General features: G+C 34.0%; 1 protein-coding gene and 1 long non-coding RNA gene across 3 annotated transcripts in view; one reads left to right on the top strand and one right to left on the bottom strand.

Annotated features, from left to right (window-relative positions):
• The window catches only part of LOC127835872 (uncharacterized), a 385,246-nt gene that overhangs the window by 54,658 nt on the left and 307,734 nt on the right, over window positions 1–22,854 (bottom strand). The window lies entirely within an intron of this gene.
• Window positions 9,657–17,143, top strand: LOC127836647 (uncharacterized). 2 transcript variants are annotated; one of them, XR_008028854.1, is made up of 5 exons: window positions 9,657–9,836; window positions 11,730–11,884; window positions 12,832–12,963; window positions 13,293–13,419; window positions 14,740–17,143. It is a non-coding gene; the product is annotated as an uncharacterized LOC127836647 (long non-coding RNA). The 2 variants fall into 2 exon arrangements; XR_008028853.1 differs by having other exon boundaries at window positions 9,661–9,836; window positions 11,730–11,866.

Genomic DNA, 22,854 nt, shown 5'->3' with positions numbered 1-22,854 from the left:
ATTTGACGCTTCCTTCTTTGGAAAATAGTTTGGAGTTTCCTGTTCGTCAAAGTCCTGTGGATATATGAATATCAATTGTATTTAACCCATGTTTTTGGAAACTGTCTAGTTTGGGACATCTACATTCACAATAATTACTGGTCATTAGTGAACTGCAGTTATAATGTCTGGACATTTACACAAACGGAAATAACATTGCAATCTACTGAAAAATGATTACCATGTGTGTGACATTCATCTCCACTGATTTGATAAATAATCTGATCCATGAGTTTACAATCTTGATGAAGAATATTTCCAAATGTTTAAAATAGTGAAAACCAAATTACTATACGCATGAGACACTGTTATCCAATTTTAATCACACAAACGTTCTGTGTTTGCTTGGCATTCCAGATACTACATTATTGAGAGCTGGGTACCACACTGTGTACTTAGGTGACACTTGACATGGCCCGTTAACCCTGTCCCACTTAGATACCTATTTTCACACATTTCTAGTCCCTTTGAAACTTACATTTAATTAAATACCTTTCTTACTAAATTCAAGTTTTAAAGGCTTCATTTCCAACCCTCAGTTACTGATTAGCAGCAAACAACATAAGATCTGAACAGACTGTGAGTTACTTGCAAGCTGTTCTGGTTTTATGCTGGTTGCAAAAGCCATTGTCACTTTGCTTCTTATGGGGGAAAGGGTAAAACAATAAAGTAGTCAAGTTGTATTGATTATGTTAATTTTAATTAGGTAGAATAGTAAGGATAAATGCTTATTTTTAAAACCCTTTAAGCCAAGTGTGTCATTGTTTTTCAGGGATGATGTATTTTTGTCAGCCAACTTAAAGCCTTTCAAAAAAATAATTGACAATTTATAATCAGCAATGAGAGAAATAAATACATATTTCTTTGTATTAGGCTCTTAAGTTATAACAAGCCATGTGTTTGTGAAACACTATGTCCCCATATATATGACCTTTGACCTTGAATGATGACCTTTCACCACTCAAACTGTGCAGCTTCATGAGATACACATGCATATGTCAAATATCAAGTATCTAGCTTCAATATTGCAAAAGTGTACATTTAATGAGCGATTTTGACTAATATATTTGACCTTTGACCTTGAAGGACGACCTTGACCTTTCACTACTCAAAATGTGCAGCTCCATGAGATACACATGCATGCCAAATATGAAGTTGCTATCTTCAATATTGCAAAAGTAATGGCAAATGTTAAAGTTTGGGCAAACAAACAAACCAACAAACAAACCAACAAAGAAACCAACAGACAGGGCAAAAACAATATATCCCCCACTATAGTAATGGGGGAAGTAAAAATCAACTAGCTTATTGCCATGGGAAAAGATAGGGCCTACTACCTTAAGTGAATTCCCATACAGTTTTATTTTCAACACGTAGCAAACGCACATTTGCAGCTTACTTATTCGAATTCCAATCATTTTATTTTTTAAATACCAAATCTAAGAATTAACATGGCTACAAAATTTTCATTGATTAAAACAACATAATTTCATGCCGACAAATGTACATGATATTGTAGTTTGTTTTAGTTCTTGTCAAAATCTCCAAACAAATGTTTTGAGCAAAATGTTTTTTTAAAGAGAGTTTACTTAGATCATTTTGCAAGACATACTTATTATGACATAAATATACAAGATAATTAACTGAAAAAATCAAACTAAACTTAAAACAAAATCAACAAATACTATACTTATTCAAATTAACACATCCCAAATGCCGATGTAAGGGACTTAACTTTTACTAACATTATTTAAATAATTATATAAAAACACATATTTTCCCATTTAAGTATAAATTATGAAGCCTTTACATTTTTTTGCAGGGGCGTTCCTGAGGCTATTTCAGCTATACACACAATCAAGAGGTAGGAGGGGTAGGTGCGGGAGGGGGTGTCCCCCTCCTGATGGTGGGGGATGGGGGGGGGGTCTCCCCCATGAAAATTATGGAAATGGTGCGTTCTGGTGTTATCTTTCAGCCACGTTTGGGCTTTTTTTTCCCAACAATTTCATGCTTGAAAAACACCAATAAAAGGAAATATTTCATTAAACATTGTCAACAGCAAATTTCTTTGCAAAAGGTGTGATTTGGTGTTGCATTTCAGGCACATTTTGGCAATGTTTATCCTCAAATTTAAGCTTGAAAATTTTTAGAAAAATACATATTTTAATAAACATTTCCAACTGCAAATATACTTTTGAACATAATCTTTTAAGTTTTAGTGTCACGGCTTTAAATCAAGAAGCCTATGACTGCAAGGGAATGGGTATGTAAATGTGAGGAAATGTTTGACTTTTTCTTCCTCCCCCAAACAAATTTGGATTTCATTGCAGAAGGAGCGTTTTATTGTTATCTTTCAGCGACATTTGGCAATTTTATTCCTAAATTTCTTCCTCTAAAAAAAGTTAAGAATTTAGTATGTTTTCCATGGAAAACTTTCCCATGTCCGTGTATTTTTTGCGACTCTGTAAAAATATAGTGCCACGCCCACGGCGTGTGTACTTGTTTTGACGAGTCGTCAAACCTGGTGCGACGTGGCGCCAAAATCAAAGCCCGTCATTATTTTCTGCTGAAACTGATTTTATTTGGGGGTTTTGGTAAACAGAAAAGTATATTAGTTTTTAATTAAACTGTAAAAGAAACACTCTTTGAATGAAACAACAGCATGCTCGCTGAGTCATGTACCCACTGTCATTTTCTAAAAGTGGACGTCTTGTTTTCTTGTTTACATAATTATACCCCTACCCCCCCCCCCCCTTAGCCCTCACTTTTTATTGCATTTTTTCGAATTTTAAGAGTTTTCATTTTGTTAAGTTTTATACTAAATTATACGCACGGGCGTACTGCCATATGCCTAGGTACGCCCCTGTTTTGTATAGCCACTGGAGAAATTACAGGGCTAATTATGGCAAGTAATTTGAAAACCAACCATTTAACTTCTTTAAACTGAAATTGAAAAGGTACCAGTATAAAATACAGTCTACTCTCCTTATCTCGAAGTCGGCCGGAACAAGAAAAAAATATCGAGATAACTAGAGTTCGAGATATCCGATTAGGTGTTTTCAAAAAAAAAAAGAGACAAAAATTTACCTTGTTTTTAACATCTATATACTAAATGGTCTAACTAAAGCCGTCACCGTGTGGCATAAAACTCTCTACTACCCTATCTATTACCTGATAGATACGCGTTTTTACGAGGCACGATTAAATTTGCTATAAGAGTATTTAAATGCTTAAAATGATGTTTTAAGTGTTACTGAATTTCATGAACACATGTGGTTATCATTTTCTAAACTGTCCAGTAAATATCAGGTAATGTTGCTATTTAAAGTTATGATGCAATTGACGTCCAATCAAGAAGAGTCAAGATGAGGGTTTTTCATCTGAACATGCGTAAATCACGTTCCGGAATACTGAACTGTATATGTACATTTTGAAGTTTGAAATGCAAAGTTCAATCGATTCAATCGATTATTAGTACAGGAAAACATAAACCCACAGGTTATACAGTGACAGGCCTTACTCAAGTGTTAATGGCTTACGACATTACACATGTTTGGTCATTGATGCAATAAATGGATCAATTATCTACCGCACAATTTGGGAGCAGCCAGGCAAAGCGGGATGGTGAAGTATCAAAGAAAAAAATTCTACCTTTGCCGACTATAGGACATTTATTCGCACTTCGAGATAAACCACAGTAAATACATGTAAAATCGGGACTCGGGAAAAGTTTTTATATCGAGATATCGAATTATTCGACATAACGAAAATCGAGATATGCAATGTTTATTGATATAGATAAAAAAGGAAAAAAGTTGGGACATTGAGCTTACTTCGACATATCGAGAAAATCCAGATATCCGATGTCGAGATAACAAGAGTAGACTGTATACCAATGACAAACATTTTTTCGTATAACATGACCTACGCTCCAGGAGTGAAATAACGTAATGCTCAATTTTGTTTATTACACGTGTGTTATTACACTAGTTATATAACTGTGAAATGACATCATTTTTTGGCGAAATGACGTCATTATTTCAGCCAATTTCTTCAGTTAAACTCGTTTACAATGTTAATAAACGGTGAAATTAGCATATTAAAGTAAAAAGAAAATGTGTTGGTCATGTTATAAATAGAATCTTAGATTTGTGGTCATTTTGTATTGAATTTATTAAACTCGTAATCTAAATGAAGATAAAAACTCGGCAAGCCTCGTTTTTATCTTTATTTAGATGACTTGTTTAATAAATTCAATACAAAACGACCACTCATGGAAGATCCTATATTTATCAGTAAAAAATTGACGCAAAATTAAGCACTTGCTTTCACTTCAATGGTAACCATGTATCTCAGAAAATTTGGAGATTTTAGATTTATATCGCATGTGCATCATTTGGAATGAACAGGGCATGTTCGTTTATAAGAAAATATTTGGTTTTAGGGCAATTAAAAACAATAACTGTTCTCCAGCTAAACATTCAAAGACTGGCACAATAACAAGGACATGATATTAACAGATAAGAATAACATACATCTTCTTCTTCTTCTTGTTCTTCTTCTCCACTGTCAATACTTTTGTTACCACCGCTCTTGTAAGCTTTAGAAGGTGGTGGTGGCGGTGATTTGTTACCACTGCCCTTGTAAGCTTTAGATGGTGGTGGTGGCGGTGGTGGTGGTAGCACTTGTTGCTGTAGTATTTGTTGCTTAGGAGCTGAAATACATTCAAAATATGACTAGTAGGGAATTTAAACAATCAGACACAGGTGAACGTTGTTGTCAGAAATAATACATACTGAAATTATCAATGAACTGCTTAAAGAAATGACCTTTTCAAAGATAATCACCTTAAGAGCTATTATAGAAGTTGTTTTTTCTTGTTATTGATTTTATATCTACATTTAAACTGTTTGCATGAGGTCATTAGACCAAAGGTTTAAAGATTTTCTGTCTAACATGAAGGCAGAGACAAAATTATGTTTAGGCAACTGATAACTTTTAAAATAAACATATGTATTTACTTCAAACAGATACCATGTGTACATTCTCCATTTTTCCAGTGTCAACTCAACTTGATTCAATGATGCTTTGCCTTTAACCCTTTCCCACTCAGAAAAAAAGTAAAAATTGCGGTGTGCAAACAGTATAAAACCAGAACAGCCTGCGAGTAACTCCCAGTCTATTCAGGTTATATGCTGTCTGCTGCTCATCAGAATCTAAGGGTTTAAAATGAAGCCTTTAAAACTTGAAACTTGTAAGAAAGATCTCTAATTTAATTCAACTTTCTCAGGAACTACATAAGCGTCAAAATATGTATCTAAGTGGTAAAGGGTTAACCCTTGGCATGCTGGGAAATTTTTTGTCTGTTAAAATGTCTTCTGCTGAATTTCTAAAATTAGCATTTTCTCCTCGATATTTTTTCAAAGAATACTAGTAGAATAGCAAACAGTTTTGATCCTGATGAGACGCCACGTTCTGTGGTGTCTCATCTGGATCCAAACTGTTTGCAAAGGCCTTCAAAATTCGGTTCCAGCACTGAAAGAGTTAAGTGAATAAGTAGAAGCCTCTTGTTCAGTTTGTCCCACACCCCACACTGACCAATCACAATGTCCCACACCCCACACTGACCAATCACAATGTCCCACACCCCACACTGACCAATCACAATGTCCCACACCCCACACTGACCAATCACAATTGACCTTTTAAGTGAATGTAAGAATGCATCAGTAGCTCCTTTTTATGTTGTTTTTCACTCTAACTAATGAGACTTTATCTGTCAGTGAACATAGGGACCTTATATTCTGTTTCTACCACAGTAACAATTGATACTTTTCCTTTAATGCTAGGGAGCATCTATAACCCCTTGTTCTGTTTTCCCCACACATATCATTACCTTTAAGTGGATGTGAGGCAGATTAGTAGGCCCATGTTGTGTTTCTCACTTACTTGTCATTACCTTTAAGTGAATAGAAGGGAGCCTTCTTAAATTTTAGTTCTGTTTCTTCCAGACTTACTTATCACACTTAACATTTTACCCTTTACCACTTAGATACGTATTTGGAGGCATTTTAAGTCCCTTAGAAAGTTACATTCAATTTAGGACCTTTCTTACTAGATTCAAGTTTTTAAGGCTTTCATTTCAACATTTAGATACTGATGAGCAGCAAACAGCATACAACCTGAACAGACTACCAGTTACTAGCAGGCTGTTCTGGTTTCATGCTGTTTGCACATAGCCATTTTCACTTTGCTTCTAAGTGGGAAAGGTTTAAGCGAGTGTAAGGAACCACTTGGCTTGTTTTTCTAACACTTACAAATGACCAATTACCTTTAGATGGAAAAGATGGAGCCTTGGTAGCCCCTTGTCCCGTGCTACCCCCACTTGCACCCTGGTCAGACCCGGCGGCCACCTGCTTCTCTGGGGTCTTGCCCTCAGTAGATTTACGGGCCGTCTGCTTAGTCCTTGCCATCTTCTCTCAATGGGTAGTTGCACAGGGCATCATCCTAAATAGATCAGGGAATCACAATAAGTCGATTTGTAACCATTCGTACCTGCCTCTGATAGCTGCTTTGCATATTACTTAAAAATGCAAGACATCAAATACTTAAGTAAAATTTAATTAAATAAATACTGCAATTACTCTTAATTTTCTGATTTTCATGAATAATTAATACTTTTAGCTTCCAACAATTTTGATACTGAAATTATTCCCAAAATACAGTGTCCAAAAATTAAAAGAAGTTTTGACAATACAGTCAAACCTGTGTAAAGCATCAAGTTAAGGGAAGCCTATTCGTCGATTATATGACTAGCCGATAGCATTAGTCCAAATAATTATGTTAAAAGTCCCCTTTCACCTTTGATATTTACATCCAATATTCTTACATTTAAGTTTTTACTATCAATACTTTTAACAAGTGTTATACTCATTTTACTAGGAAAAATAACAATGTTAATCAACAAATAGGCTTCCCATGCCAGAAAAGTGAGCCGATCGAGAGGCTTGCCGTGCCACAACAAAAGCGAAAGTAGGCATTTTTTAAGTAAAATTGATGAAAATTACTATAAAGCGTACATTTAACGTAAAGATTTGATCATAAAGATGATATCAATGACCTTAGATATTTGACACATTACGAAAAAGCTATGTTAAAAAGTCATCAAAATGGCATGTATGCACGATTGTTCCACCACCCTCGTCATCATTGCATCTTCGATAGATTTTGTAATAAGTGTTTGGACCTGTGGAATACAGTGAACCTGTAGCTGGATATATGCTTAAACTCATGGATCACCTCTTTTAATGAACAAATGTGTTTACGGGCTTTAATTTTAGATTTTCCTATCTGTTTTGTGAATACCGATCATCCATTTTTCATGTTTATAACAGAGAGGCAGCCGAGAATGAACAGAGAGGCAGCATTTCGACAGAGAGGCCACAGATATGCATCTACACCGTGAAAGGGGCCTTTTTACGTTTTAGTAAATTGACAAAATTATAAAAAGATGTTTCAGATTCGCAAATTTTTGTTTTAGTTATATTTGTTAGGGAACAGTAATACTGAACATTTACCATGCTCTAAAATAACCAATATATGCATCTCTTGACGATTTAAAAAACTTTAAATTATAAAGCAAGAGTTCAGATGGCTGAGTGGTCTAAGCGGTAGGAGTTTAACGCTAGGACTCCAGGGCTCAGTGGTTTGGGGCCAGTTGAGGGTTACTTTTTCTTCTCTTTTTTACATTTTATTCTTGTATTTTAACTGGGGCTATTTAGATCCAGTGTTTACATTTATCAATATAAAGCATTAAATGACAAACTTTATCACATGCCAAAATCTGCGAAAAGTCCCCTTTAACACATGTGTGATGTGTTAATGTGATGTTATTTAAAAAAAAAAATAAGTTGAAGTAGAATAAAATACAACTGTCCGAAAATTTAGATTCATTAAATTTATTTGAAAATCTAGGTGTCCAAAAACTTGGAGCCACAAACAAGTATTATTGAGGCAAAAAATGCGTTTGTGGAAACATGCTCAAAACAAAAACTTGATTAAAAAAATATTTTACCAACAGAAAGCAAAAATGTTGATTTTAAGATTTAATTTTTACACAACAGTTGAGGAGATAGGCAATTTACCACATTATTTAAACAAGAGATCTATCTTGTGGAGGATTCCAGAGATACTCAATGTATCAAAGATTTATTTTGAATTCAGAATTATCTTTTTTTGCAAATTCAGAATACTTGGCGTTGTCAATTGCAAAAAAGTACAAATTTGCATGAACTGTTGATGTGTTTGAAACTTGGCACACCTAATCAATTTGTGCATTGGATATAGTTATATATGTTTGTATTTACTTATGCCAGAAAACAGGTGGCCTATTTTACTGATTAAAGAACTGCCTTGATTCCTGGTTGCGAGTTTGCATGAAAAAAGTCTTTAAGAGTTGCAACTCCAACTTGAGAGTTGTACTATTGCAACTCTGGTATGCCCTATTTCCTTGCAAGTGGTTATCCAAGTGTTCTTTTATACTATTCAGGGTCATTGCATCCACAACATATCAGGGTTTATTGTTCCATGCTTTAAAATATACATAATGTGCATCTTTTGACAATTGTAAAACCTGAAAATTATAAAGCGTTGCAACGCAAAACAATTGAGTAATTTGGAGAGTTATGTTGTTGTCGTTATATTTAGTGACACAACGATGATTGCATACATAAAGCATAAAATTCATCAATTTTTGTATGAGAACGGATTGCCGAGTGGTCTAAAGCGTTAGACGTTTACTCCAGGGATCAGTGGTTCGAGCCCAGTTGAGTCAGAGGGCTACTTTTTTATATATTTTATTCTTGTTTTTGAATGGAGCTTTTTAGATCAAATTTTACATTTATCAATATAACGCATTTAAAGACATGCTTCAGTACATGCCAAAATCTGTTAAAAGGTCCCTTTAAAGTGATATTATGGGCATCTAACAGTTTATAGGAGTCTATCACAACTGTTTTTTATTTTTTGTGTTTTTACTTCATATACACTTATATTTGTTAATGCAGCATCATAAAACAATATCCCGGAAAGAGAAAAATAATGCATTTGAATATCAACCATACTTTTGTTTAACCTAAATTTAGTTTTAGTGCAGATTCGTTTATACAACACAAAGACAATTTTGTTTTATGGATCATTTCGGCTTACAGGACTGGCTGGGTGGGTCATGTAAAATATATAATATCAAATATATTTTTATAAACAACTGGTAGCAAGATGAGTTGCAGATAATTGGTCAGTAACCACATTCTAACTTACTCTTTTGACCTATTAATTCTTTTCAGCTCAATTCAACAGTGAAAAATGCCCATAATATCACTTTAAGTTTCAAGGAGTGTCCTTTTTCGATTTCGCAGTAGTAAATTGAGAGCCAGCAAACACCTTTAACTACACCTTACAAAAATAAATACAAAGAATGTATACAAAAAAGTAACTTCGAATTTCTTGTTATACCTGGTAAAACAGGTGTGATGTGTTATAAATCGTCGAGTCAGTATCGTATGGGCAATTTGGCAACGATGTAAGGAAACAAAAAAATTGCCGTAAAGAGACTGATACCGAAAGTTGGTCGTAGTTTTCAAGATGGCGTCTGTAAATCTCCACGCGAGAAATCGTAACGAAGACAAAATAATGTTATTTTATTGTTTTGACGATGCAAAAGCTTACATAAAAAGAAATGAAATTGATACGAATAACCTACATAATTGGTTACAGCACAAAAACCTTTGGTAATTCAGGTAAATTCATTTTATTATTTTGTTCATATATCTAAACGTAATGATTTCTGTTGAAAGAAGCATAAATTAATAATTCTTCAAAGTTTAATTGATTGTTGTGGTTGTAACCAGCTGGCGTTTGAAAGAAACTCAAACATATTTTAATGAAAAGAGAAAAGAGAGACATGTTAATCTTTAAAAAATAGTTGGTTTGAAAGAAACACATTTAGCTTTCCTTTTTGTTTTCCTTACAATATTGACACTGGGACCATTGACACGACCGTTTAGTAGACCTTCGTCGAGTCAGTATTGTAAGGACAATTTGGCAACATGGTTAGGAAACAAAAATTTTGCTGTAAAGATACTGCTACCGCATGTTTGTCAAAGTTTTCAAGATGTCGTCTGCCAATCGTCACACGAGAAATCACAATGAAGACAAGATACTTTTATTTAATTGTTTTAACGATGCAAAAGCACAAATTTAAAAACATCAAATTGATAGTATAATCGTTAAATAATCGGTTATAGAACCAAAAAATTCGGCATTTCCATTTTTGTTTTCCTTACAATATTGACACTACCGTTTTGTAGACCTGACTAGAGTGAATATTATTAATGAAATTGTTGTCAAATATTATCAATTATAAGTTGAAGAGAAATACAATTACCTTCCATTATTGTCATTTTGAATACATTGAATCGAGCTCTGATTATTTAACAAATTATCATTCAAGTACTTTTTAAATAAACACAGTAAACTTCTAATGGAAAATAACAGTATCAACTGTTAGCAATTCAGCGTACATTGTTCTGCATGCACTTATTTTAATTTATTTATTATTAAGTAACAGCAGTGCAATCTGTAAATACTGTTCTGGATGCATGGATATTTATACCCAGGTGATGATGGCCATGTATTCACAGCCATGGCAACACAGGGGCATTAAGCAGCGTTTTCTCAGTATTTGATTACTATGTTAATCACTTGAATTTGTACCAAAAAGCGTATGTCCTTCAAGATGAGCCATGTTAGAGCAAAATATTAAAAAAATTGTGAATATGTTATTATTTTTTATTCACCATTTACTAAATTAATACTAAATTTACACTGGCACCTATAAATTCTGCCACACTCATATATTTCTTAAATGATGAAATGTTTGCAATACACTATGGTATTAATTATTTTTATACAATAAGTTTGTAAAGACGTTATCAAATCTATTTAGCTTTTATGTGGCCTGAATATTTATCACAACGGGTAAGTAGAAAAAAGCATGCCTCACAGATAGCTTTTTACTTGCATTAATATTTTGACTTAAAAAAATGAAAGAATTTTTCCCCAATTGATAAAGTATTGTTCATTCCCATATCCTGTCACAAAATTCCTTATTAATTGTCTTTCAAAAATCAAAAAAGTTTTAAAATGAAGACTTATGAAGGTGAAAACATTTGTACTTTCTCTTTTTTTAAGAACAATGTGATTCTATGTACCTTTATCAACTATTGTAATGCCCCCAGTTTGAATGATCGGGGGTATATTGTTTTTGGCCTGTCTGTCTGTCATTCTGTCCCAAAACTTTAACCTTGGTAACCTTGCGATAACTTTTGAAATATTAACTTATGAAATATTGAACATATCAACTTGATATTTGGCATGCACGTGTATCTTGTGGAGCTGCACATTTTGAGTGGTGAAAGGTCAAGGCCATCCTTTAAGGTCTAAGGTAAAACAAAAATCAAAGCGGCGCAATAGAGGGCATTGTGTTTCTGACAAACACATCTCTTGTTCCTATTAAATGAATGAATTCATGATATGGATTTTTTGTTTAATTTCAATTTTTTGTGTTTTTTAAATAAAGTGTATACATAAGCAGAAAATAAAAAAAAATCTGTTTTGATGAATAATTTCAGTTTTTACTTCATCCTCCCATAAGGTTTGTTGGGTCCATGGGGTGAACCCTTATATGTATGTGAGCCTTGGACATCAGGTTCTGAAATGCCACCATGGTACAGACAAGAATAAGAAGAGAAAACTGGAAAAGGAGAAGGTATTGGACAGAAAAATGGTAACCTTCCCCTCCATGTTGTCATTGATTTTTAGCTCGGCTGTTTTCGAAGAAAACCCGAGGTATTGTCATAGCCAGCTTGTCGTGTCGTGTCGGTCGTCGTGTCATTGGCCGTCCGCGTCATGCTAAAACCTTAACATTTTGTCATTGGCTCTAAAATCAAAGTGCTTCAACCTACAACTTTGAAACTTCATATGCAGCTGCACCTTGATGAGTTCTACATGTCACACGCATTTTGGGGTTACTAGGTCAAAGGTCAAGGTCACTGCGACCTCTTAAAAAAACAAAAAAAAATCTGACAAGCTTTCATGTATTTAAAACTGCACCCGCAGCTGAGCGTGGCACCTTTTATGCGGTGCTCTTGTTAGCTTACCTGAGCACCTTGTTAGTATGCAGAATCTTTATTTTCATAAACAATACAATAGCAATGTCTCATATAAATCAGTCTTCACTGAATTGGAAAGCATTGTATTTAATAACAATTTTGTTAAAAAATAGGATCCAGATGAATCAGCTAAATGTACAAGAATCTTTTATATATAAACTTTGAAACATCAATGTAGCGCATCCTGTAAGCCATTTAATGCAAAAATAAACAATGTACATGTAATGATGGACACAGGATTTTAAAAATGTTCTTAAAATGGTGTTGATTTCAGTGCAAAACAAAATTTTTTGTTCTTATTGTCTTGATGAATGCTCAGATAAAAATATAAGATTTATTTCTTTGGACTTGGTAAAATGCCAACATTGATCAGATCATTCCATGAAGAGTAAAATGTTTACCCTTTTGTTTTATACTGACTAATATTATGACATAGACTTGCAGTATCTGTTCTTAAACAAATTTGGTCCAAATAGTTGTCAAAACTCAACACTGTGTGATATCAGATAAAATATGCATTTTCATGTACATAAAGTTGTAAAGATATTAACATACTTTTCAGACAAAGACAGTTAGCAGTGAGCAACATTCATATGCTAAATAGAAAACAAGGCATGCAGTGCAGCTCTCCAAAAAATTGGACTGTCCTGCTTCTATCATTCTGAAGGAAGTGTTGATATTCACCCCTGAAGAGGTTGGATGTGTTGTTTTTCTTTTATTAAATTTACCCACAAGCAGGACAATTACTGTACATTACATTGTTTTATTGCAATCATAACACTTAAGAAATCTTACTATTGCACCAATGCTCAAAATCCACTGGTTATATCATCAATTTCTTCTGATTCATACAAATTGTACTTTTGTATTGTGTTTGCCTCATTTTTATTGTTTTTACCTCTGTAAAAGTGTGATAAGCAAAATATGATGACAATTAAATTAAACATCTTCATCCAATCATTTTTTGCTATTGTTGGTTTTAAGCACTGTTTAGGTTGTCAACATTATGTCATTTAATACAAGGGTTCATCAAGCGAGCTGGACAAAAAAAATGGCTGCTTCTAATGTGAGGAGTGATCTGAGTAAAGGCATCAAGAAGATAATGGTGGTGTTTCCTAACATCGAACACAAGTACCATACAAGTGGAGAGGTACTGATATGTAAAGTAACACTCTGTAAAGTTAAATTTCTGTTGATTCATTTGCTGTAACATGTGATCAAAATTGTCAACAGTTGCCCCATCATGGGGATTTCTTGTTTACCTGGCACGTAATAATTTTAAAAAATGTAAAAATCTTTTGAATTTGATTTTTTGCATATGTTTAAAACCAAATCTAAAGACTTTGCTTTATAGCTATTTTTACCAGTGTTAACTAAAAGATGAATAGGATTATGCAGAATATTTAAAAATGTCATCAGACTGCTCCAGCTTTAAACCTGATTTGTTTGGCAGCACTCTGTACCTTTACATTATCCTAGATCTTTCCTTAAAAGATGATGTGTATAATAAAATAACTTACAATTAATTTTCTCTAAATGCTTGAGTTTTGATAGTTGTTATTTGACATCAAATAATAAAACTAAAGATTGTTAAAAGCATGCTCCTGGAATCGAAGGTAGCCACACGCCAGTGGTCGAATGATTTATATGGACTTTTATTAAAAATGACTGTTTAAAGACTTTCTTAAGAAGTCAAGTTTTGCAATAATTAAGATAATAATAACGAAATAATGAGGAGAAGAAGGACATAAAGATTATGCCCTGGTTTCCATTATAATTTCTTTATTATTCCCTGCCGAAAGGCATAGGTATATTGAACTTGCAGTTGTCATTACGTTTGTGTGTGTGTATGTCCATCTTCGCAATCAGCATATTGCAATATGTCAACTAGTAAATTACCTAGGTTGATGAAATTTGGTATGTTGAAAGAGGGACAAAAAGTTGAATGTACAATTTCCTTCATTTTTTTTTTGCCTCCAGCCCAAATTATTGTTGCTGAGTTTAAAGAAATGATTGGAAACTAAAAGCGTGCTGACTCAAAAAGTACGTAAGCAGAGTTGATAAAGTTTGGAGGGCATAAATGGCCGTATTGGGAATATGCACTTCATGTCAATTTCTTTAATATGGTTCAAATTGCTGATTGCTATGGTTATATAAATACAATGCAGCAAATATCCACTAGGGGGCTGCTGTTTTGTCTGTTAACAAGCTCTTGTTAATTTAAGATTCAAATTTTACTGATTATCTTACATGTAACTAATCAACAACAACGCAACCTGGGGTCACACTGTCTGTCAGACACTGAGACATCTACATCTTTTCATTTGACACCTCTTTATAATAATGTATTTATATTAGCTTGAAGATCTGTATTAAAATGCAGATGATCGTACATTGGGGTGATAATGTTTGCAAAGTGCATGTTTATATTAATTGCTGCTATTTAAATTTCTTATTGAATCTTCAACAGAACGCTGGGCTGTTGCAACGTATCGACAGTGATGTTGCCTCAAAAATTAAAGAACTTGTGGTGGAAGAGGGCGTTGCAAATGTTGAAGAAATGCAACGCCATCTGACCTCATTTGTTATGAAGAATGTAACACCTGCTCCATCAAGAACTAAAAGGAGATTTGCCCCTACAAAAAAGTGATCAGATATCACATGAATAAGGCAGCAAAGAAGGGTTGTGATAGCAATGATGACCAACACAACTTGGTTCAGCTTGTGAGTGTGCTTAGTGTGTAATTAACAGTTACTTCAATACAGATATATATATTTATCACATGCCATACCCTGCTTCCCCTTGTAATATAACCATTACGAATATTTTTATCTTACACATGTGTAATATACTTTTTAAGGATTTTCATTGGCTTATTTTCGTTTGATTGACCAATCGCATTTTGTTATGTTGCTGAAATAACATTGCAACGTCAAATGACGTCACGAAATGTAAACAACATTTCGGATTTATCATTAAGTTTGCGAAAATATTTTAATAATTTTTTGTGTCCGGAGCCATATCTTGGAAGTGCTTTGGCGGATGTCATTGAAACTTGGTATGAGTATAAATATGGATAAGAGGATGATACATAACATTTGACAGAGTTATACATCTCATTAAGCAAAATTTAAGAAATTGTGTTATTATATTTTCATCTATTACTTTTCGGCCTAAGATGCTAAGGTCATACATTGTTTTGTAAACAAAACATGCGACATAATTTTCCTTTATCATTTACATTTGTTGTAAATAGTGAGCATATTAAAATTCTGATGTCTGATATTAGTTTGCCTCTTGTGAATAGATTTGTACCATTGTTTTGTTAAATGGACCTTTTCACGTTTTGGTTAATTGACGAAATTGATTTTTTTTTCAGATTTCAAAATTTTCGTTGTAGTTTTATTTTTGCGAGGAATCAGTAATACTGAACATTTACTAAGCTCTACAATATTACAGTATTTGCATATTTTGATGATTTAAACACATTAAAAATTTAAAGCATTATGAAGGAATAATTTGGCGAGTTCTGTTGTTATCATTATATTTTGTGACAGTACGATGATTGCTGATATAAATAATAACATAAACATATTACTTACTATACGATCACAGATGGGCGAGTTGTTTAAGTTCTAGTGTTTTACTCAAATGGTCAGTTGTTTAAGACTAGTTAAGGATAACTTTTTTATCTTTGATTTTGTTCTTGTTTAATTATTGAGCTATTTAATTCCGATGTAAACATTTATCTTTTTACATTATTTTATTTATTTCATCATTTTTATTTTTAAAACTTCAACACATGCCAAAATCCGTGAAAATATCCATATACAGGTATGCGTTTATAATTGTGGCATCATTTACGTCAATTTCTTTAAACTATGACTTTTTCCCTTCGCACCAAGACAAGAATATTAATTGATTAAACCAATGGTTATTGTTTGCTTTTGAATGTCTTGCTATTGAACATTTGATAATCTTATCCGGAGGTTGTTGCTTTCCCGGGATTTTATTTTTGTTTTGTTAATTTATTAATTTTCCAGCGTTTAGAAATGTCATGTTTTGCTAACATTTATAAATGTATTTATACTTTTATTCGCACTTTGATCGTAGTACTTTCATGTTTGGCTTTCTTTCACATGGAACGAGTGTTCATTTTATTTTATAAATATCATCTACGGTTGAGTGGTTCGATTTAACTTCTTTAATTTAAGACGCATTCTGCAGAATACACCAAAAATATCGGGTTTGATGAACCTTATATATTTAATGTTGTGCCTTTCTGTTATTAATACGCTCTCCTTTTCTATATTTTGTAATTCGTCTGCAAAACAAAAGCGTTCATATTTGCGCTCTTTTATTGCTATTTTATATTTTTTCTTGATAAAAAATCAATGCATTTTTTAGCATTTGCGTATAACCATAGTTTATTCGATGTTATGGTATGATTTTCTTGAAACGAGATGGTTTGCCACAAACGTGAATGGCAGCAATGTATAGATTGTGTGTAAACCATTTCACCATTTCTCCCATTTCACCTTGAATCAGTAAATATTAAAGATGAAGTTCGTGTAAATAATGCGTTGTTAAAACGTCAATTTTATCTGCATTTTAGGAGACGTATGATGTTAACTGTGTATAGTTGTGAAATTAACCATATTCGTCATTATCGCATTAGTTATGGCGACACTCTTCAAAGATGATCTTAAAATACTTAAAGTTGTAATTATTGTTTATTTGTAACCTTTTAAGTCTAGTCCGGGTTTTCGCAACAAATAAATTTAACCAAACATAGGACTGCACTCAACAGCACTTATGTGGCCAAGGATGGTTAAATCTCATAGATGTGTGTTCATATTGAAATACCATATAAAGTTGTTATATATTTATGTATGCATGCATGTATGTATGTATGTATGTATGTAATGATATACATAATAGATATATTTAGTCTTATAGCCTAACAATTGATCCATATGCATCACGCACATTTACCAATAAGGTGTACTCCTTTTTATCATGTTAATGTCATTGATTAAAAAAGTTGCAATATTATATGAAATCATGTTTTCCCTTCATAAACATACCATGTTAACCAGTTCATAACAATATCGTCCATTCTTTATCTTCTACCATCACTTATAAATAAATTGTATAATCCATATATAATGTAAGCTATGAGCTTGTATAAGCTTTGTTGCTGAATAAATGTTGTTCTTGTTCTAAGCATTTTTGTTTGTAACAATGTTTGTCTTAAAACGGAAGATATGCCATTATCAGAGAACATAAAGTCATTGACAATAACAATCCATCAATTATAAGGTAATTACAATGTATAACTTCTAAAATGTAATATAGGCCGTATAACCCTTTCTCCCATAAGAAGCAAAGTGAAAATTGATTTTGCAACCAGCATAAACCCTGAACAGCAACTCGCAGTCTGTTAAGGTTTTATGCTGTTTGTTACTCATCAGTACATAAGGATTGGAAATGAAGCATTTAAAACTTGAATATGTTAAGAAAGGACTTATTTAATTTAATTTTCTAAAGGACTTTAAATGCATCAAAGTGCATTTGTGAGAGGTAAAGGGATAAGCACATGAGATTGTTTGTTTGTCCTTCATTTATAAAACCCGATGTATAAGCACGATGTGATCGTTGCCTAGACGTATACCAATATGGGTTCATGTGTTCCTCAACGCTATTAAATCCGTAAAATAACATGTGCATATTCTATGGACACAGATAAACAGAAGTGGATCAGTTTCTTCATGCAATTGATACCGTATAAAGAAACTCAATTTATTCACTCGATGCTGATTGATTGGGTTTTATTAGGCCATACGATGCAGATTTATTGGTTTTTATTACACTATAATGCAATTAAGACCATATATTCGCATGTGAACGTTAACTGGGCGCAGATAAATGGGCATCCATCCCTGGTTTCACCCGAATTGTACCGTATAAGCACGAAGTGGACGTTGTCTGGATGCTTTTTTGGAGGGGGTGGGGGTATTAATTATACAATGGTACAAAAAATATAAAAAATAAAACACAAAAATATAATGCCAAAAATATGCATAGTTTATACGCCGGGCGACACAGAGTATAAAGTTAAAACATTTTAGCGATTGTCTGTGATTAGTGGGCAATTTTGAGTACGAAGAAGAAGATAAAAATGAGTTTACATAGGTGATTTAGATCTAGCTCAGTGTGAAACATCAAATGATTTGACTTTACTTTGAAGATTTTGGGGGGGGGGGGGGGGGGGCGTACGCCGCGTCCGCTCCCCTCCATTGGAGCCGCCTATGCTTAATGTGTTGACTCTCGACTCAGGTTGATAGGGCTCTAAATGCTCTATAATGCACGTACGACCGTATGTAAATGTTACTGGGCCCAGATTACCGTTAAACCATCATTTTTAAACACGAATATAACCGTTTACGCAGGATATAAAAAAAACGTTGTCTGGACGCAGAATAATCGGCGCTCATTAGTTCCCAAACGCTATTACACTCGTATTCGCGCAGATAGTCCATAGATAGAAGTCAATGAGTTATCCCATGCATATCCCAATCTCACTCAATTTTTGGACGCATATATTTATAGGGTTCAACTATGGGATAACGGGCGTATATAAGCGCATGTCATGTAAACTGAGCACAGATCATTAGGGACCAATAATTTATAAACCCGAATTTAACGTACATTATAAGCACGATGCGAACGTTATCTGGATAAAGATTTATAGGCGCCCATTACTTCACCAACGCTATAACACCCGTATAAAAACTTGCGAAGAGACGCAGAGACGCTGGTAAATAGAAGATACAGGATCTTCACTATAAATCTGTATTCTGAACTCCTAATAGTGTGCCTGTCTGTATCTAATGATGTTTGCAGAACTCCACATGATGTGCAAGTGTGCATCTAAAGCATCAAATTTGTTCAAGCAGACAAATAGGGCTTTATAACATTCGTAATTCATACTAGCCGATCCGCAAAATAAACACCTCGCTCACGTAGTGCACAATCAGCACTATAAATCTGTATTCCAAATTTAATATGTTTATTCACAATATTTTCACTATAAATAGAGATATAACTACTTATCATTATCAAAGTAACAAATTTTATTTAATACTTTTAAAATCCAATGAAAATAGAAGGAAAAAATCATTGTCGTAAATGTTGCTGCAAAGGCGTTGTATTTCCATATTTTTTTGCCAAATAGTTTTCCTTCCAAAACTGACACGACCGTTATAAATTATTTGCACTAATTGGATAAACCGAAATATTTACCCAGTTGTTATGTGGTGGTTCCTCGAAGCCTTTTAAAGACCGGGAACCAATAAGTTGTTGCTTGATTTACTCGATTTAAATAATCGATAAGAACATGGTTAAACACAGTACTATAAAAATAAATCACGGATAGCATAAAAGGAACATTCAAATATGTGTCATTATATTTCAACAGAGACGTAGATAACATGTTATTAGTTGAACACATATGAACTCAAAGAGAAATAATGAAATTACTAAAAACATTTGTATTTGATATACCACAGCCCCGGCTCTACTGGATGACCGGGTGAATCTCCACAAATGTATTACAGTTAATTCACCAATAGGGGGTCACACCAAAAAGATGCTCCAACTGTTGATCTGAAAGGGGAGATAATGCTGTTAACAGTGATAATTGGCGATAGTGAGTGCTTTTGTGTACATCGTTTTATTACATGTATTATTTTTTATTTTCAATAAAACCTTTTTTTAATCTGAAATATGGTTAAATGACAGCTTATAAACTGTTTATTTTATAGTTTTGTGATCATGCGATATTTTTTCATTGTCGTACTTTCATTAATCGTTTTTGCAAAAAATCAATAGTTTACTACGGCAAAATAATAATACAGAAACATGTTATATTAGTATTTATTTTTACATCTTGTTATACACAAAAGCCAAAAGAATAAAGTTCTAATGGAAGTACTTAACTTTTTGTGGCATGTGATTCTCTGTTGGCAAGTTGACAGTACATACTTGTATGGCCTCTTCTGTGAATGAATTATCATTCTGCTCATAACACATATTGATTAAAACGTTAAAAAATAGTATCAGTACAATAATAATTACTAAAGATAAAATGTATTTCACTTTTTTTAACTGTTTATTTAAACAACTATGTTAGTTGATTCCACAACAGTAATTGAATTTGTAATAGATTGAACTGTTATTTTTTAAAGTGTGCATTCCCTAGAAATTGCGTATGTTGTCATAGGATATGTTGCGTGAATCAGAAAACAGTGTTGACAAGTGAATAAATACAGTACTTACCCGGAATAACCCTTGGCTGGGTACGGTGGGTTTCAACCTAGATTTTTATGATAATTACATTCAGTGGAACAAAAGAAAAGAAATGCACATATTACACCACAGTAAATCCACTTGGTGGAATATACTTATCATTGGAAAACATTTTAATATATGGAACGCAACATATACATAGGTGCAATCTTAGATGCGACGCATTCCCATCCAACTAGAACCCGTTTCGTTCCGATCAGGTAACTCACAGTGTCGTAAAATTTGCAGCTGCAGCTTAAGGATGATAGACAAGATCATCTTCAGCAACTTATCAATGGGAGGAACGTATCGAATTTCTACGATTTCTGCATAAACGGATGTGTCCACATCGCCATGTAGTATCCATAGCTGCAGTAAAAATTGCTCTGCAGTGCATCATGGCCCAACCGAGCCAAACCTTGGCGCTAAGGGTACCGAATGCTACGTAAAAAAATATGAAGCATTTGCTGGTTATTTTCGTTCATTTTGGAATGTGCACTACATATGATTTCCACCGACGGCTTCAATGCCTGCAAAGCAGCGTCACGTGTCTCTCAACTGCTTTCTTATGGCAACTGGACTGCTAATATATGTTGCTTTTTTTTAAGAAGCGGGCTTCCAGATGGAGACGTCGGAAGTGACAAAAGCTTTCCGGTAACGCATCGCAGAATGCCAGATACTCGGACTGCAAGTCATAGGGTATGGCAAGCGGTTCAACGCATATGAGAACCTAGGTTTTCAGAATTACGCGTCGGACGACGTAAACTTGCTCGTTTGGAATACCGGACACATATTATTCAGGGCGCAGGATCAATGGGGTTCACATATGATTACACACGGGCTCGACAGAATGTAAACACGCCGTTAAGAACTTTATTTTTGCAGATATCTCAAGTTATTGAAATATGTTTGCAAAGTGTTTAGTGCATACGTTTTTCTTGCAGTGTTGCCAATATCTTACAATTGAATAATACATTATTACACATTATCAATAGAGATAAAACTTCTATTTATACCATAGTGTTTGCTTACTAGATCACAGACATACTTAAAATAGAAAACTGTACCGTACAGTCGTTTGAGGCCCGAACAAGGGAACTGAATATCTGAAACTCATTTAATGCTGTAGCAATGTATTGTGTAATGATTGATCTGAATTTGTTTCAATGTTTAGTCGTCTCAAAATAATATTTACAATTAAAGATGTATTTCATAAACTGTTTAATTTTTAAATAACGTGTTCAGACCAATGTCGACCGATTACTATACCAATTTCATTCCTCGAGAAGTTTCCTACAAGAATCGTTGAATATTACTTAGCATTGTCTGAACATTGTTAAAAAAATGTTTTTGGGGAGTAACATTCACTGTTTCACGTCTATTGCTTTTCATTCTACACATATGCCGCCAGCGTGTCCCAAGCAATGGGAGACAACTGGAGGTTAATTATGGCAAGCGGTTCGACGCATAATCCCAAGAAACTCGGTTTCTCATGAGAACCTAGGTTCTCATGGGAACCTAGGTTCTCATGAGAAACTAGGTTTATGAAATCCCAAGAAACCAGGTTTTTCAGGAGAACCTAGGTTCCCTTGAGAACCAAGGTTCTCATGAGAAACTAGGTTTATGAAATCCCAAGAAACCAGGTTTCTCATGAGAACCTAGGTTTTCATGAGAACCTAGGTTCTCATTTGAAAACCTTAGTTTACGCTTGATAACCTAGGTTCTCATGAGAAACTAGATTTTTCATGAAATACACCGGCCTGCGTTATCGTTTTCACTGCAGGTGAAAAACCGTATTTACTCCAAAACATGTTTTTTAATGTTGGGGTCATTCAGCATATGGATAAGACAGAGGTGAATGTGTGTATCTTCCTGATACGCCGATGATATTGTCATGGCTCACGGACATGAAACAGACTGCCTTATATCTTGTCATTACTGCCAGCTCACACGAGGCAAACATACAACGTCTAATAAGTATGTGTTGAACTTGTAAGGCGTTCCTAATGTATGCAGTCGGTCAGCCAATATGAAACATTTACAATTCAAGCCATCCACGACAACCAGGTGAGAAGTCCAGTCCAGTAAGGTAAGGTTTGTTCACATCATCTTCAGTCTTTGGTAGATCCACAGACACGAGAAGATCCAGGGTGATTGGCCATTATGATTTTCTGGATATATCATACTACGATTTCACGCCGATCTGACTCAAGAATCTACATTATATTGTCATAT

Source organism: Dreissena polymorpha, chromosome 6, assembly GCF_020536995.1.
Source record: "Dreissena polymorpha isolate Duluth1 chromosome 6, UMN_Dpol_1.0, whole genome shotgun sequence".
In the NCBI taxonomy this organism is placed as follows: Eukaryota; Metazoa; Mollusca; class Bivalvia; order Myida; family Dreissenidae; genus Dreissena; species Dreissena polymorpha.
This window is presented reverse-complemented; position numbering and strand designations above follow the sequence as displayed.